Source organism: Oxyura jamaicensis, chromosome 6 (genome assembly GCF_011077185.1).
Source record: "Oxyura jamaicensis isolate SHBP4307 breed ruddy duck chromosome 6, BPBGC_Ojam_1.0, whole genome shotgun sequence".
In the NCBI taxonomy this organism is placed as follows: domain Eukaryota; kingdom Metazoa; phylum Chordata; class Aves; order Anseriformes; family Anatidae; genus Oxyura; species Oxyura jamaicensis.
In genome coordinates this window covers 1,757,908-1,772,585 of record NC_048898.1, presented here as the reverse complement: position 1 = coordinate 1,772,585, position 14,678 = coordinate 1,757,908, and the positions used below count along the sequence as shown (strand labels likewise).

The 14,678-nt window shown below is 44.7% G+C and overlaps 1 protein-coding gene across 10 annotated transcripts in view; it reads left to right on the top strand.

The window, feature by feature from the left end:
* Positions 1 to 14,678, top strand: part of PCDH15 (protocadherin related 15) — a 721,430-nt gene that overhangs the window by 262,299 nt on the left and 444,453 nt on the right. For all 10 annotated transcript variants that reach the window (XM_035329710.1, XM_035329721.1, XM_035329709.1 and 7 more), the window contains one exon: positions 5,559 to 5,606. The gene's annotated coding sequence lies outside the window, so the exon portion shown is untranslated. The remainder of the gene's footprint in view (positions 1 to 5,558; positions 5,607 to 14,678) is intronic.

Below are 14,678 nucleotides of genomic sequence, written 5' to 3'. Positions count from 1 at the left end.
AAATGCCAGAGTAATATTCATTGCATATAATTAATAGATGATGGAGACTTTTAGATGATGGTGGTTTTCTAATTTTGAGGAACAGCACCTGTAAGTTTTGCTTACTAACAGGCGAGGATATCGACTTACAAATAGATAAGTTTTAGTTGTTGTGAAGAATATTGCTTTATTAGTATTTTTCTTGAGAAAAAACTTCCATTTACGCATATTCTGTAGGCAGAATCAAGCTTTTTTTTCTACAGGAGAGGAGAAAAATATTTGCAAAGCAAATCAGCTCCCTGCACCCCAAAGCTACTTAGTGATATTGGTTCTTGGATTTTCCTTGTGAGCAGGGGAAAAAAAGTGGTTAGCCTCTGGAGAAAGCAGATTTTGTGAGTATTTAAAGACACGTTAAATATTCCTCAATTTTTGACATACTGAATATATCCTAGCTGCACAGGAATTCGATACTGGACGTTGAAAGAAGTGTGGATGTGGAGGTTGCTTAGATGTTAGGTGTGAAAACAAACATAAGGGTCATTGTAGGCAACGCTTTCCTACTTAAAGGTGGTAATTTTCAAAGATGTCTGAGAGGTTTAGGATTCTCACCTCATGCAGACGTGAATTCACATTTTTGATAACAGTTTTGATAACACTGCTCTTCATGCTGCTTTTTTAAGATAGCTTTTAAAAGTACTTCTGAGTCACTTATCTTAGTGAAAGGGAAGAGGCGAGGAGAAGGGCTGCAGGTGAAGGCGGTGCGGTGGGCTGGGTGGCGGGGAGCGCTGTGAGGGGCTGGTCGTGAGGGCTCTGCTGTCCCACGAGCTCCTCCAGCAGCTGAGGGTGTGAAGGGCATCTGGGGCCGGGAGCTTTGGAGGAGGTCAGAGGGGCCCAGGTGGAGGTGATGTTGCTGGGAGGGTGCTTGTGGGACCTTCAGATAGGCCCTCACCTGCCGTGTAACCACCAGATGGAAGCCCCAGCCCTTAGCTTGAATCGTACCTCTCTCCCTTATGCCAGTCACTTGCTCTTATTTCTAAATGTCAGACCTTCACAGCTGAACCCAGCCTTAACCTAAGTACAAGCCCTGATCCCTAGGCTTGAAACGCTAGCCCGAAGCTTAGCACTGATCTCTTCAACTAATCCAAGCCCTAGCTAAGACTCAGCCCATCATACACCCCCTGCTAACCAGAAGCCTTAGGCACGTACCCTCACCTTCTTGTTCTGCCTCTCACCTCGTCCTAGCAGGCGAATTGAGCCCACTAAACTGAACACCAAGCCCAAATCAGACACCCGGACCAGGTACCGGTAGCAGGTAGGCAGATGTTCAGCATCACCCCAAACTGGAAACTAACCCAGGGTGGAGGTGAGCAGTGTTTCCCTCGCTTTGCAGTATGATAAGTGATACAGATTTGTGTTCTGTTATATAGCAATGGGGCCTGGCACAGCTCAGCCAGCTGCCTCGCAGCAGCATCAGGAGGGAAGGGATAAAGAGTGCCATACCGCCCCGAAAGTGGGGTGGAAATCATCGCCTTGCCATCTCTGAACACCTCGCTGTGAGGCAGCCTTGCCTGGCCTATGAGCTCTAGGGTTGCAGTCCTGCTGTGGATGTCCTCCTAGGGGACTAGGGACCAGGATGCCCAACAAAACGGGGAAAGAGACAGCTTGGCCTCTGTGCCGCTTTGTCAGCTTTTTCTACCCTGTGCCAGGTCCCTTTTCTCAGGCTGTTAGCGCCGCGGTGCTCGGGGATCCTGCATTCTAGCCCTTGGCTCCTGCACCTGTCTCCTGCTCTCTTGGTCCTCCGTTGGCACCTACTTGCCCAGTCCAGGTTCCTGCTCTTGGTTTCCTGATCTGCCCACATGGCTCCTTGTTGGAAACATTGAACTAACAGCAAAGAATTTTTCGTTCTCTGAATTTTAAGGTCAGTTCTGCTCCACCTCAGTTTGGTGTGCCCTTGGGTTTATCCCTGTTGCTGCTGCCTCTACTCGGGTACCTGCCTCCCATCCCCAAACCTGGTTGCTCCTTATTCCTGCCTGTGGCTACCGCTGGCTGCAGTTGGCTGTGTTCAGTAAAGCAAAGTTGGGAAGAATACTAGCAGTCTTCAGCAGGACCTACCTAAGCAGCATGTAGGTCTGGCAATTAAAACTGAATGAACACAGACATGCACAGAAGCAGCGAGTCCTTCAGCACGAAGGAGAATAGAACCAACTTCACTGGATCAAAGACCCAAGTCCTGGACGTTGAAAGCTCGTAATGCCAACTTGCCAGAAGAGTCAGCAGATGTCTATTGAAAAAGGTCAGGAACCTATTTCAGGAAACCTGAGAAGCGAATCTCTTATATACTAGAAGCATTTGTACTTACCCATCAATTTCATCAGTCTTCAGAAAATGAAAAATTGTAAGCATCTGGGCAGAACTGCAGTTTGAACCTGTCCTTTCGGGCTTTGACATTACTCGTGGGTGTTCTCAAGAGCAGAGTTGTCTGAACCTTTCCTCTTCTCAGACTTGTCTTTTTCTTCTCCTACAGGTGAAATATTTTATTGTGTTAGTAAGAAAGAAGTGGAAAGCTTTTCTCAAAAAAAAAAACAACCAAACAAACAAAAAAAAAAAACAACACTAGGATGTTTGAAATTTACTGAAAAATTGTTTCAGATTTAATGACAAGATTTGTTTTTTCAGGCAGTTATCAATGGTAGAAATTAAGCAAGTCTTGAATTACAGCCTGGAAAATGCATTTAGTCAGCAAAATATTTTGAAATGATTACACAAACATGCAATTTGTGCTTCCTCTGTAATTTAATAGCAATGTATACATCTGCTGGCAAGGGTGGCAAGGGAAGATGGCAGCAGGATTGCAGAATGCCTTTCATTGATTCCTGCACCACTGCAAGGACAGCGAAGAAATAAGAGGCCAAGTGTCTGTCCAGTCTTCTTGTCTCCCGGGATGACTTCCATATTACGTGATCCTTTCAGGCAAGGGTAAGAGAGAGCACTAAGGTGAATAAAAGCACATCCCTGCCTGACTCTGCCGTACTGGGGCTGTTTTAGCAGTTTCATATACCCCATCGCTTCCTTCTGGGAATAGTTAGCATTTGTTTTGGAGCAGCAGCCTTGAAAGGAGAAGGCTGGTTCCAGTGGCTCTCCCTGGTAGGGCTGTGAGTGCCTACCTGCAGCCAGCTTTGAGCCACAGGTACAGTGGGCACGCGAAGTGCAGCCCAGAAGCCCAGGTTTCCTAGCATGACAATGAGATGGCTGCAGGTGCCTGCTGTCATCTGCTGGTCCCCTCCCAGGCTGATGTCAGGGCACAGCCCGTACGGTGCTGGTACCTTCAAGCACTGTAGAAAACCTGGGGATGAAGCATCACTCTTTTTCGTGTTAAAATTCAAAATGACCACAATCTGAACAGCTTATGTTTCTGGAAGATAATATGCAGAGCTAAAAGCCCTTGATGAGCGTGAGGAATAGCGTTGTGCGGCACGTGAACAGCCCAGGGCGCGATGCATCTTCATTACACGGATGTAAAACGACGATCGTTTGTCTTAAAATCTGCTGGCAACAGGCAAGAGGTCGTTGGTACAGAACGTGGTAAGCCTCGTTCCCATGGTGATGCAATTCCTGGTGCTCCTCTGCACGCAGGAAGGCTGGGCATTCTCCGGGCAAACTAATTGCAGCTTTAATGCTGTAGGGCTCGGGGGGTGAAATATGTAATTATTTTGGTGGAACGTTGAATTAGTGCTAACCATCCAGAGCCATCCGGTATTTCCTACTGAGCAGTGCACGGGCTCCATGAGCAGCTGCCCTCCCACCCCCAGTTTTGCACCAAGGAGGGAAGAGGTGTTTTTAGGAGAAAGTTTGAATAGTACATTTCCCTGCTGGGAGCAGGATTTATAGATATTTAAGTAGAACTGTTTGATTGCTTCAGAAATATAAGCACACTTCTGATGTAATCAGCTGCAGATTGTTTATTCCTTGGGTTTGTTCTGTGTTTTTTTTTCTTTCAATTCTTTTCAATTTTTTCATTTTTTTCTTCTTTTTGTGTATAAATTTTATATATTAGAGGGAGAGAAATGATTTGGTCAGTCTGACCTACTCTGGGAAAAATGTATATATTCCTACACTCTCACACAGTGCCCTCTCAGCGAAGTTTACCCATTTTTACTTAAATACTTTTTCTGAAGGCTAATAAAATGCCAATTTGTTTGCCTTTATGTGACATTTTGTTCAGAGTCAGTACAATATCCACGAGCGTCCACAAGCTTCCATCAATCTTAAAAAGCCCTTGAGTTATTTTACAAGTCCTTCCTACCCAACCTACCGTGCATTTGTTCCACTTCAGAACAAAACAACAGTTTCAGTTAATGCAAAGCAAACCGACTGTACCTAAATCTGCCTCTTTTCTGCTTTAAGGGCATGGCAAACTGGCAAACTCAAACGTAATGAATAGCTTCTGTGCTGTCAATTAACAGCCGGAGAATAAGTTTTGTTGTTTTTCGCTCGAGTCATAGCTCTTTGAATATTCCAGCCAATTGAGTCCTATTTCATAGATAACCAACGAATGCTTAAATGAGAGGGAAAACAACAACCTGCAAAATGTCTTTGCTTCACATGAAATTGCCTGAAAATAATGCTGACAGATGCTCTCTTAGTGAAGATCTGGATTTTGCTGAGAAAGGTGAAATGATCCCAGCAACTACACAATTCACTTTCAAAGCCAACCACTAAGAGTTTAAAACACCCAACCAAACTGAAGCCACTGTTCAGATGCCTTGGCCCAATTTCATCCCTGGGATTTTGGTGGAGTGGATCAAGGGGGCTTGGCCCACCGTGTAGAAGACAGTTGTGCCACTTGGACCGGGCCTCCTCAATTCCGGAGCTGTCTGAAAGAGGCTTGCTTCTGGTGCGCTCCGCGTGCCCAGTCTGCAAAGGAGCCGTGTGCGATTCTGCGGCTTCAGATTTCAGTTTGGGGCTCTACGTCAGGAAGCGGTCAGGGCTGAATTAGGTTAAATACGGGGAACTTGCCGTCACATTTTCTGAACGACTCAGTAAACTCTCCAAACAGCTGTGTTCCCGTACCACCATGGTGACAGGTAGGTAGTAAGCAGGCACGCTTCTGAAAGTTTGGCACCAGAGGCTACCAGGGGGAGGCCCGGGAGATTCCTCCAGAGGGAAAAACAGGTGCCCTACAGGTTTTATTGTGAAATGTTTCAGGTTGGGCAATGACAGAGAACATATATGAGTCAAAAGAAATTACAGATAAACGCCCGATAGATGTATTTTACGGTAGATAATATAAAAGAAAGTTACTGTGAATCTTTCCTTGGTTTCTTCTTGGCAGCCTTCATGGAAATGCGTAAACTACTTCAGTGAAAACCTCAGGCATTGTTTTCTTGTTATTTTTCTTATTTGAAGCTGCCTTTATCAGGAATAAAATAGCAGACATCAAAAACTGTGTTCTGCTCTTCTCTATATCTTTTGTAGGCTTAAACCCATTTTAGTAAAGAAAAATGTGTGATACTAGATGTTGTCATTAATCAGTAAGTTAAATAATGAGCATGATTAATTCTGTATTTTCTGTTTTCCAGGAAATGAACATATGATCTCAACAACAGCAGCTGAGAAGTGCAATTAAGGTACCATAATTTTGCTTTTAATATGGGTGTGCTTTTGGTAAAAGCGTTTTCCAAAATACACTCTCCAATAATCCATTTAATGACCTGCATTCCTGGATGCTCAGTCCCCCTCTAGAAAGGTTGTTGCTTTTATTTCCCACTTTCTCTACTGCTGTTTCCTGAAAACTTCTCTCTTTTTTTTTTTTTTACTTACATTTCTTAACTTCTAGTGTTGTTTTTTTTGTTTGTTAGTTTGTTTTTAAGTTTAGTAGGAATATGTTGAAATGCCTTTATAGGGCTGGATGATGGGAATAATGTTTCTGTGATGTACTTGTGTCTGTCTCTAAGTCACGTCCTTCAAAGATTACCTTAGAAAATGTAGTGGGGAAGTGATTGAAAATCTATCCATAGGAAGCTCTTGGAATGGTGTTTGCTGCACGCTCCATGTCACCAAGATGTAGTGTTGATTTGAATCACAAGATGGGAATCAGCTCAGCAGCTCTGTTGTACCACAGGGAAAAGGCGGTTCTTTCTGTTGGAAATACGTGCCGTGACCTGAGTTCTGTCTCCTCAAGTCGTGTTTTCACTTGTAAATTTTTGTCTGGGGTTTCAGGCAAAGAGCAGCAAGGTAGGAGAAGGTGGAATTATTCCAGGTTCCTTTTTCCTTGACATGTTGCCGTGAACCCTGCTGGTGATGTAAACTTTAGTGGAAAAAAATATTATTTGCTATGGAAAACACAAATGAACTGCTATCAAATTAAAAACTTAACGAGCAATGGTAAGCAGTCGTTCTAAAAATGACGTCAGCTAATTCTTCCCAGTGCATTTCTCCTGTCAGTACTTCCATTCCACTTCTAGATGCTCTGCTATTGGTATAACGCTGCCCTTGAAGGAGTAAAATGCAAAGCCGCGCTGGAATACCAAACGACCAGTTGAGCTGTTTCTTCCTGCCAAGAGGAGAGTTGTTGTTTTTGCTGGGTCTGTGTGATTTATGTGCGGATGGGTAAGGGGCAGGAAAACTGTCCTTTTTATTAGTTACCTGTGTTGTAGGAACTGAATGAATTACTTTTCAGATTTTACCTCTGGCCACAAGAGCCTAGTAGCAAGAACTCTTAATGTATGTTGCAGTATGGGGATAATGCCTTTGATCGGTGCATACCGGTACGTGCCAAAAGAATGAAAAGAAAACCCCCCAGGTACGTGCAAATTAGGTTATTGCAACATTGTGTAATGTCTTAGGACAAGTTTTGAACAGAGAGTAATCAAGAATATCATCGGAGTGAAAAGCGGGATAACATGCAAAATTGTGATCAGGAGGAGAACTTGTCGGGCTAACTTAATGTTTCTTTTTGCTGAGGAGGTGAGCGTCTCGGACTACAGTGATGCGGTGAGCTTAAGCTGCCTAGATACCAAGGAAGCATTCATTCAGTACAGTTCCCAAGGGAAATTATTATTTAAAGTGGAGATGGTGCAGATTAATCCAGGAATTATTAGAAGCCGGCTCAGGCAGATAAGAAACTGGGTAAAGAGGGGACTAGGGTGGGATGTGCTGGGAGGTGAGTTACCAGGCTGCAAGAGACTTATTAGAAGGATTACTGGGGGATAAGGTCCTGTGACCAGCCCTATGCAGTATTTCCTTTAGTAACCTTGGCACAGCATTTTGATGTGACTTTTTCATACTCTTGAGATATTGTGGAGGACACAGATATTGTATGGGAACCTTCTGTGGGTTAGTGTAACAAGGACAGTAGAATCTAATAACAATAAGCACACTGCCATTCTTTTAGGGACTAGTAACAGGTTATTTTTGCTGCAAACAGGTTATTTTTGCTGCTGTTTGTTTTTACAAAAATGACGTCTTGTCTCTTAGCTGTATCTTTTATAATCAAAAAAGTTTTAACATCAGCTCACCAGGGAGTCCCAATTTATTCTAAATAATTTAGATCCTAGGTACTTACATTCTCTACATTCCCATAAGAGAAGTTCTTGGATTTTAAACTCCACGTTCCAAGGATCTGCCTGATAAAGGTGTGTGGTTGTGGTTGTGGGTGGGAGCAGTGCAGTGGAACACCTTACAGGAGAAGAGTTGAACCCTGAAGCCACTGAGAAAAAGGAGTAAAGAGCCTTTTGGAGAATCCCATCCCGATTAACAGCCCCAGATTTGTGGCAAACTGGCTCCATGCTGGTAAAAGGGAGCAAATGAACCTGACGCCGGGCCCTTCCCAGGGAAATAGGGCTCAGCTCTGCTCTGTGAGGAGCCCTGTGATTAAAGCCAACAGGATGAGAAAGCTCTGCTTTATTATCATATGCTTAGGGGCTGCGCTTCCGTCGGACAAAAGGAAAGCTGTTCAGATGAACAAAAAATTGGTCTGAAGATAGGAAACAGAAGGTAGGACTAAAGGATCGGTTTTCTGAGTGAGAGGATGACACTAGTGGGATCTCGGAAGAATCTGTGCTGAAACCTGTGATACCACTGATAAACGAACTGGGCAAGATGACAGTGTGCTGATGATGCTTTTATTCAGAGCAGTAAGGACAACTGCTGACTGTGAAAAACTGCAGGAGGATTCTGCAAAGCTTAGTGGCTGGGCAAGGCACTGGCAGGTGAAATTCAGCGTAGGTGGGTGCGAAGGGAGGGTCACAAAAATCCCACACACGAGGTGGTGGGTGCTGAGTGACCAGTGCCTTCCACTGACCTGGGAAACTCTGGGGCACGGACAGAGCAGTGAAGTAGAAAAAGGTTCTTCTGTGAAAAATACTAACTTTAGAGTGCGTAGGAACAGCAAAACTTCTGGAAGTGACTGCAGGCTGTGCCCGGCCAGCGGGACCAGGGAGGTGTCTGCACACTTCTACAGGGCTCATCTACACATGGCCTAGGCTTTGGTTTCTCGTCGTTAGAGGATGCCACGTTTCCTCCTGGGGAACTGTAGAGAAGGATGAGTACCAGCACGGCGTGCCACCATCCCTCCCTGTTAGAGGACTGAGTGGCATTCAGTGCTTCTGTAACCAAAGATCTGTTCGCTTTTTAAATACGTATTTAGGGTTGAAGTATAAGGGAGGGAATCGCACGTAAAACCGATGCAAAATCAAGTGGATTTAAGTGTGTCGTGAGTATGTTTTGACTGGAAATTAGAAGGCACGTAACCAAAGAGATGAGTGAAACTCTTGAGGGGCTTCCCAAACGCAACTAGGACGTGCAAACAGTGGTTGTTTACGTTGGACCGGTCCCACGGGCTCTTATGGATGTTTCTGTGTAACGCATCCAGCCACCTCTGAGTGCTAGCACATCACTTGTACCCTCCGCCACTTCCCGTGTCCTACACGGTAATTTTTGAGGCTTTTGAGCTCGTCCCCTTCAGGAGATCATCATTTGGTAAGTGTGTGTGGTTTTGAAGACCGTTACTTACGGTGTGCAGTGAGTGGAGAGGGCAGCCTATGATCTCCTGCAGGACATTTTGCTCTTAACATTTATTATATGTTTGCCTGCAGTTGCTGGGGATTGGTGACCCAGGTGGTCCTTTCAGGCCTCTGTTCTGGTGCACACACCGAATTCATTAGCTGGATTCAAAGCCTACACACTTAGCATTTATCTGAAAGTAGCTGAAAAGCTGTTTTCCCTCAGAGAATAAATCTCTTGCATCTGCACTTGCACTCCTGCCAACTCAGGAAACACGCAACTGCCTTTGGAGCACACAGGCACACGCTACGTGAGACGGAGGTGCGGGAGCTGAATTGTAATGCTGCACTAAATCTGGGGCTACCTCGGCAAGGACAGCAGCAACAATAATATATGCAGGTCCCTGCCTAATTCCTTGCGTGGGCATACAATTCCAGCGACTCTTCAGAGCTACTGTTAAAACACGGAAATTAAAGTACGCGGAGCGTAAGATCTGCTCGGACAGTCCCTGCACTCTCTTTTGTTTCTTATAACTAACAATAATTGTAAAAATACACTGTAGTAATAGGGTATAATAAAAATATCCAACGTCGGGCAAAAAATCTTCGGGCTTGCACTTGTAGAAACCCAAGGCAGGGATTTGGAGTGAGGGAGTCAGCTGTAAAAATGAAAGGGCAAATTAAAAGCAGTTTAGGAATGTGACGTGCACTAGTCATCTGAACCAGCATGTTTTCAGAGAGTTTTTTCTTAAAAGATTTACAACAGTAGGAAACATTGCCCTGTCCTGTGGCTTCTCACTGGATATACAGCGTTAACACCTTTGCCAGGGCTGAAAAAGTCTTGAGGACGTGAAAATCGTGAAGAATGAGAGGAAGTTGTAATATGAGTTGATTCTGGGGATTTTGAGTACCAACCAAAAATTACACACGTATAGGAAGATGAAAAGCTGTTGGAAATGGAAGTACCACAAAAACGCTGTCGCTGTTAGTTTGCATGTCGTATTAGGAGCCTAAAGGACAGATAGCCTGGGAGAACAGATATCCATTAGGAATGGTTGAAAGAGGAGATCTTGAACCACAGCCAGAACCTACAGATGGGAACTTAAATAAATAAATATCAACTTAAAAGTAACCACAGTAAATAACGCAGGGGATGCATAACATGTCTTCCGTTGCTCAAAGCAGCAAGCAAACACGCTGCTGCTGCGTTCAGAGCAAGCTAACTGGTGAAGCAGCTTTGCAGTGAGGTTTGCTGAAAGGGAATTAGAGCCAGCCAGCCTCCTGGGAGCTGGCAAAAGTAATGTCAGGGCTCCTGGAAATAGCAGACTGCCGTTTGCACAGTTCCTTTGTTGAAGAGTGCTTTGTGCCTCTCATTTTCCGTAACGAGAACTAACTTTGGGATGCTTCATCCTAGATGAGTCCTTTGACCTATTCTGAAGATAAATACAGGAAAAAGGAGAGGGAGGGGATCTGGAAGAACACTTGCATGCATGAACAAAATGGCAAAAGGCGGGTTAAAGCAGAGGGAGCTATCCCGGAACGGCCTCAGCGATGGGATGGCACTCGCGTTAAGCTTTTGGCAGAATCACCCCGGCGATGCACGCTTTCTGTACGGTGTGCTGCCCGGTTTGCTGGGCGCGTACAGCTGCAGGCTGCTTCCAGCCGGGGAGGTCGTTCCCCACCCCAGGGAGGTTTCCCTGGCCGAGACACACGAACAAAGGCAGCGGCTTTCCTTCTGGAGCGGCCCCGCATCAGACGGCTGGTGGCAGCAGCAGAGAACAGGGCGAACGTTCTGCCAAGAGAAGTCACACATCAAAATAGTTTTGGAGGCTTGTTCTTTTTGAGAGACAAACAGCAAAACCCGGGAGAATATTAATGTCAAAGCAGCAACTGATAGAGTTTTCCCTTAGAAAGAAAGCACACGCTAGCAGCTAGAGTTGATTTAATTGTGCTGATTATGAAATAGAAAACTGTAAACTCATTAGCAGAAGCTTAGTGCGTCAAAATTGCCTGCCGTTCTGCTCTGTGAAGAGAAATAATTTAGTATTTGGACAGCAAGCCCCAAAAGCCTTGTGTGAGGACAGAAAAAAAAGTGTTTTCCCCATCAAAAATGATGTCCCAGCTTTTGAATACGAATGAGATTTCCCGTTTTTTGTCCAGTATTTTTCCACAAAAAGCTGTTTTTCAAACGGTTTGCATAGCAAAACGATAGAATAATTCAGGAGCAGAAAAATGGTCTCCAGTCACGTTACCTTCAAAACTGTCACTCTTTGGCTGGGACATGCCTATTGTCCCCATTAGCTGTAAATCGAGTCCTGCAGGTAGGCATAGAAGTGACTTTTGTAGTAGCACTGTGGTATTTCTGTACTCTGCTCCCTTCCCTTAATGCTTTCTGTGCTTTCTGCATCCCTGCTGTGCAGTTAGGCACCAAGAAGGTACCTGGATGTTAATTTTCAGCTCTCATATGCTGTGGGGCAAAGCACTGAAATTAGAGAAACTGGCCTAGAAATCCTTGTTACTAAATAAACGTTTACTTACAAGCATTCTGAAGTTTTTGATGTGCAAGTGAAGTTGCTGGCAGAAGAATGCCATAAACCAAAGAAGTGGTATTAACCAGGAGAAGGGGAGCAGGCTTTGTGTTTCCAGATGCTAAAAAACCAGTGTGAGATGAAGAAATCATTTAAAACCTGCTGCTCGTTTGTGACACGTGATGTCTGGTGAATTTGTCTGATGTTTTTAAAGGAGGCTTTCATCGGACTCTGGAAAGAATAGCAGTACATAGTTGAACTAACCCGATTTAAAGAAAAGGATTTGCCTTCTTCTCTGCTGACGGGTAGCGTGGCTTGTCTGGGAAGTGGCTCTAGCACCCTGTGGTGCTCCCAGATGCATTCATGTCCTCTTCTGAGGTAGCAAGGGGCAAACTAAGAGTACCAGGCAGCTTTCTAGGGTTTTTCTGGTTTTGTTTCTGACACAATGCCTGTCACCATGAGGTTTCACTGTTCCTAATGGCAAATTTGCCATCCGTAAGCTTGCCTGTATGAGCGCAGCAGGGGATCAAGGCCTGACTTGGTGCCGTCCATCTGTTTCTCCTGCTAACCATGGGGCTTGACTTCTCCAGCCCCAAACTAACCCTGTTTCCACAGTGATCTCCTATATTTTCTCCTCTAAACCAATGCCATAAGGAGCAGAACACCGGTGCATTGTTGATCAAGTAGCAGCACCAGCAAGGTTTATTAGATTTCTCTTCCTAAGCAGTTTGTATTCTTACAAGTGATAGTACGAGCTTGCTGACAGGCCACACACCTTGCTTGAGCATTTTGCGTTCATGCACACTGATAGGTATGCTGCAAACACATGCTTTTGCACATAAACAGCATCGTGATCTGGAGGTAATCCAGTTCACGGATATGCTCAGTTAAGCAACTGCAGGTCTCATCTGAATAGTCTGACTGGAAGCCCCATGCTTTCGCTAGCATTTCATCAGTATTGCTCAGATTATCTGCAGATCCTGAATATAAGGCCCCTGTAATAACCCCGACTGTTCCTCCTGCTTTGGCTCTGTAGTTTTATGGAAGCCCCATGGCTTCCTTTGCTGTAATGTCACCTATTTATACAGCATCCCTCAGGGAAGTAGTTAGTGGGGTTTCCAAGAAGAGGTGCAAGACAAAGGAAGAGGAAGGAAAGTGTTTTTGTGGGTATTGTAAGTTGGTAGAATACAGGTGCCATTAAAGGAATTCCTGCATGGAAGCTAGAGTCAGCCTTAGTGGATTTTGCAGGTTTGGCTTCCAAAAGAGAGCTGGCAGCCAGATCTGGGCTTGCTGCCTGAGACACTGCCTTCATGAAGAAATGGGCACTCCTCTTTGAGTATGATGCTGCCGTATTATCGAGTCTATTAGCTGTATATATTTCTGTCCACGCTTCAACAAGATTGATTACTTTGATTTAACATAATTTAGTCTGAGGCCCTGGCGTTTCGTGGTTTAATTCTCCAATGATTATTTCCATGGACAGTGAGAAGGACCTCCTGAATTTAAGAGTAAAATATTTCTGTAATAAGAATAAATAACAGAAACACTGAGCTTTCAGCCCCAAGGAAAGTGTCTGCTTAAGAACTTTACAGCTGCTTGCCTCAGTGCAGACTGGCATTCGCAAGGTTGATAAGTTGGTTATGTGGATGTGAGTCAACACAGAAGGAAGAGCAGCCTCAACGGTTATGACAGCAGGGTCCACTTTTTCACTTAGCGATAGATAATACATAACCATCAGAGCTACGTGTCACCATCAGTGCATAGATTAAATGATGGCTGCTGTTAGGTATCAGTGTAGAGGTGAGGTGTGAAGACAGTGAAAATAATGAAAGATTTGATACATCTGATGAAGAGAAAAATGCCCATCAGTGAGTTTGCCAATTATGCTTTAAAGCATCTTTGCAACCAACTGTCTGTGTTGATAAGTCAGTATCATATCTAGGGATTAGAAGCAGGCCTTTGAATATGAGTCATCATGAATTCCAATCAAGATGTGCTAGCGTATGATAGAGATTTATTTTTTTTTCTTTATTAGCATTGCCCTTTGAAGAACCCGCATCTTTTCATATGCTTTTCTGATAACCAGAAGGGTCAGCGGTTCCCTCCAACCAGCCATAGCAGCAGGCAAACTGTGCCTGCACTCCTTGTTCCTTCCTTTAGCCTAGCCTTCTTTCAGATCTTCCACAAATGCTTGGAAATTTATTAGTGGCATAGTCAGAATCACTGGTGCACACCAGCCCTGGTGTGTTTTAACCCGAGGGTACAGCAGCTGGGGATCTGGATACGTTTGCGAGGAGGTCTGTATCCTTTTTTGCATGCAGAAACCCAGAGGATGGTTACAAAGTCTTGTACGACATGGAGCGAGGGAGAGGAGCACGAGACCGTGACCTTCCCGATGCTGCTGGTTCCCTGAGGTTAGGATGGATCCATCATTTTGGTTGAGAGGTTCAGCAGTGCTAGTGTAGGCTTTGCTACTATCAATGTAAGTGCTTCTGTGCTTCTGAGTGACACTTAAAACTTTACAGTCGCTGAAGAGCACACAAATGCCATTAGGACAATGACAGGTCTGCCTGGATTCAGCTCACAAGGTTCATGTGCTGTCGCAGCGTGGCCCCTCTGAACCATCTCGTACCCTCTTCTTCTCTATCTTTCCATTAGCAGATTTCCTTTTTGGAGATCTGGACACATTGTTACGCCCACTGTTGCTTTTCCGGGCAGATTGAACTGTTTATTTAGAGGCTTCCCAGCTTATCCTATGCTTCTGACACTCAGGGACCGGTGACTAATTCAGAGTGGGCGTTTTATTAAATGTGAATGCTTATAAAATCACACCGACTGCAAGACCCACTGCGTCTGACTTTATGGTCACTGCAAACCCTGTTTTTGCAACCACAGTTCGCCTTCATTGAGCTGACAAAATTTTAATCCTTACATGGGTAGAGATCAGAAAATATTTGTTGGTGTTCTGCTGTTACACGTTTCCAAACATATGCAGCCCTGTCTGTACAAGAAACTGTTCCAAATCGAGCTAGAGCTGAGACAGAGCATACCATTTTTCTTACATCCCACTAAACTTTCAACGTGATGTCACAGAAGTTGTGTGTATGGAAAGGTAGGAGTGCCAGCCTTTCATCTTGTCTTGTGGTGCTTGAACAAGGCGGCGGGCGTG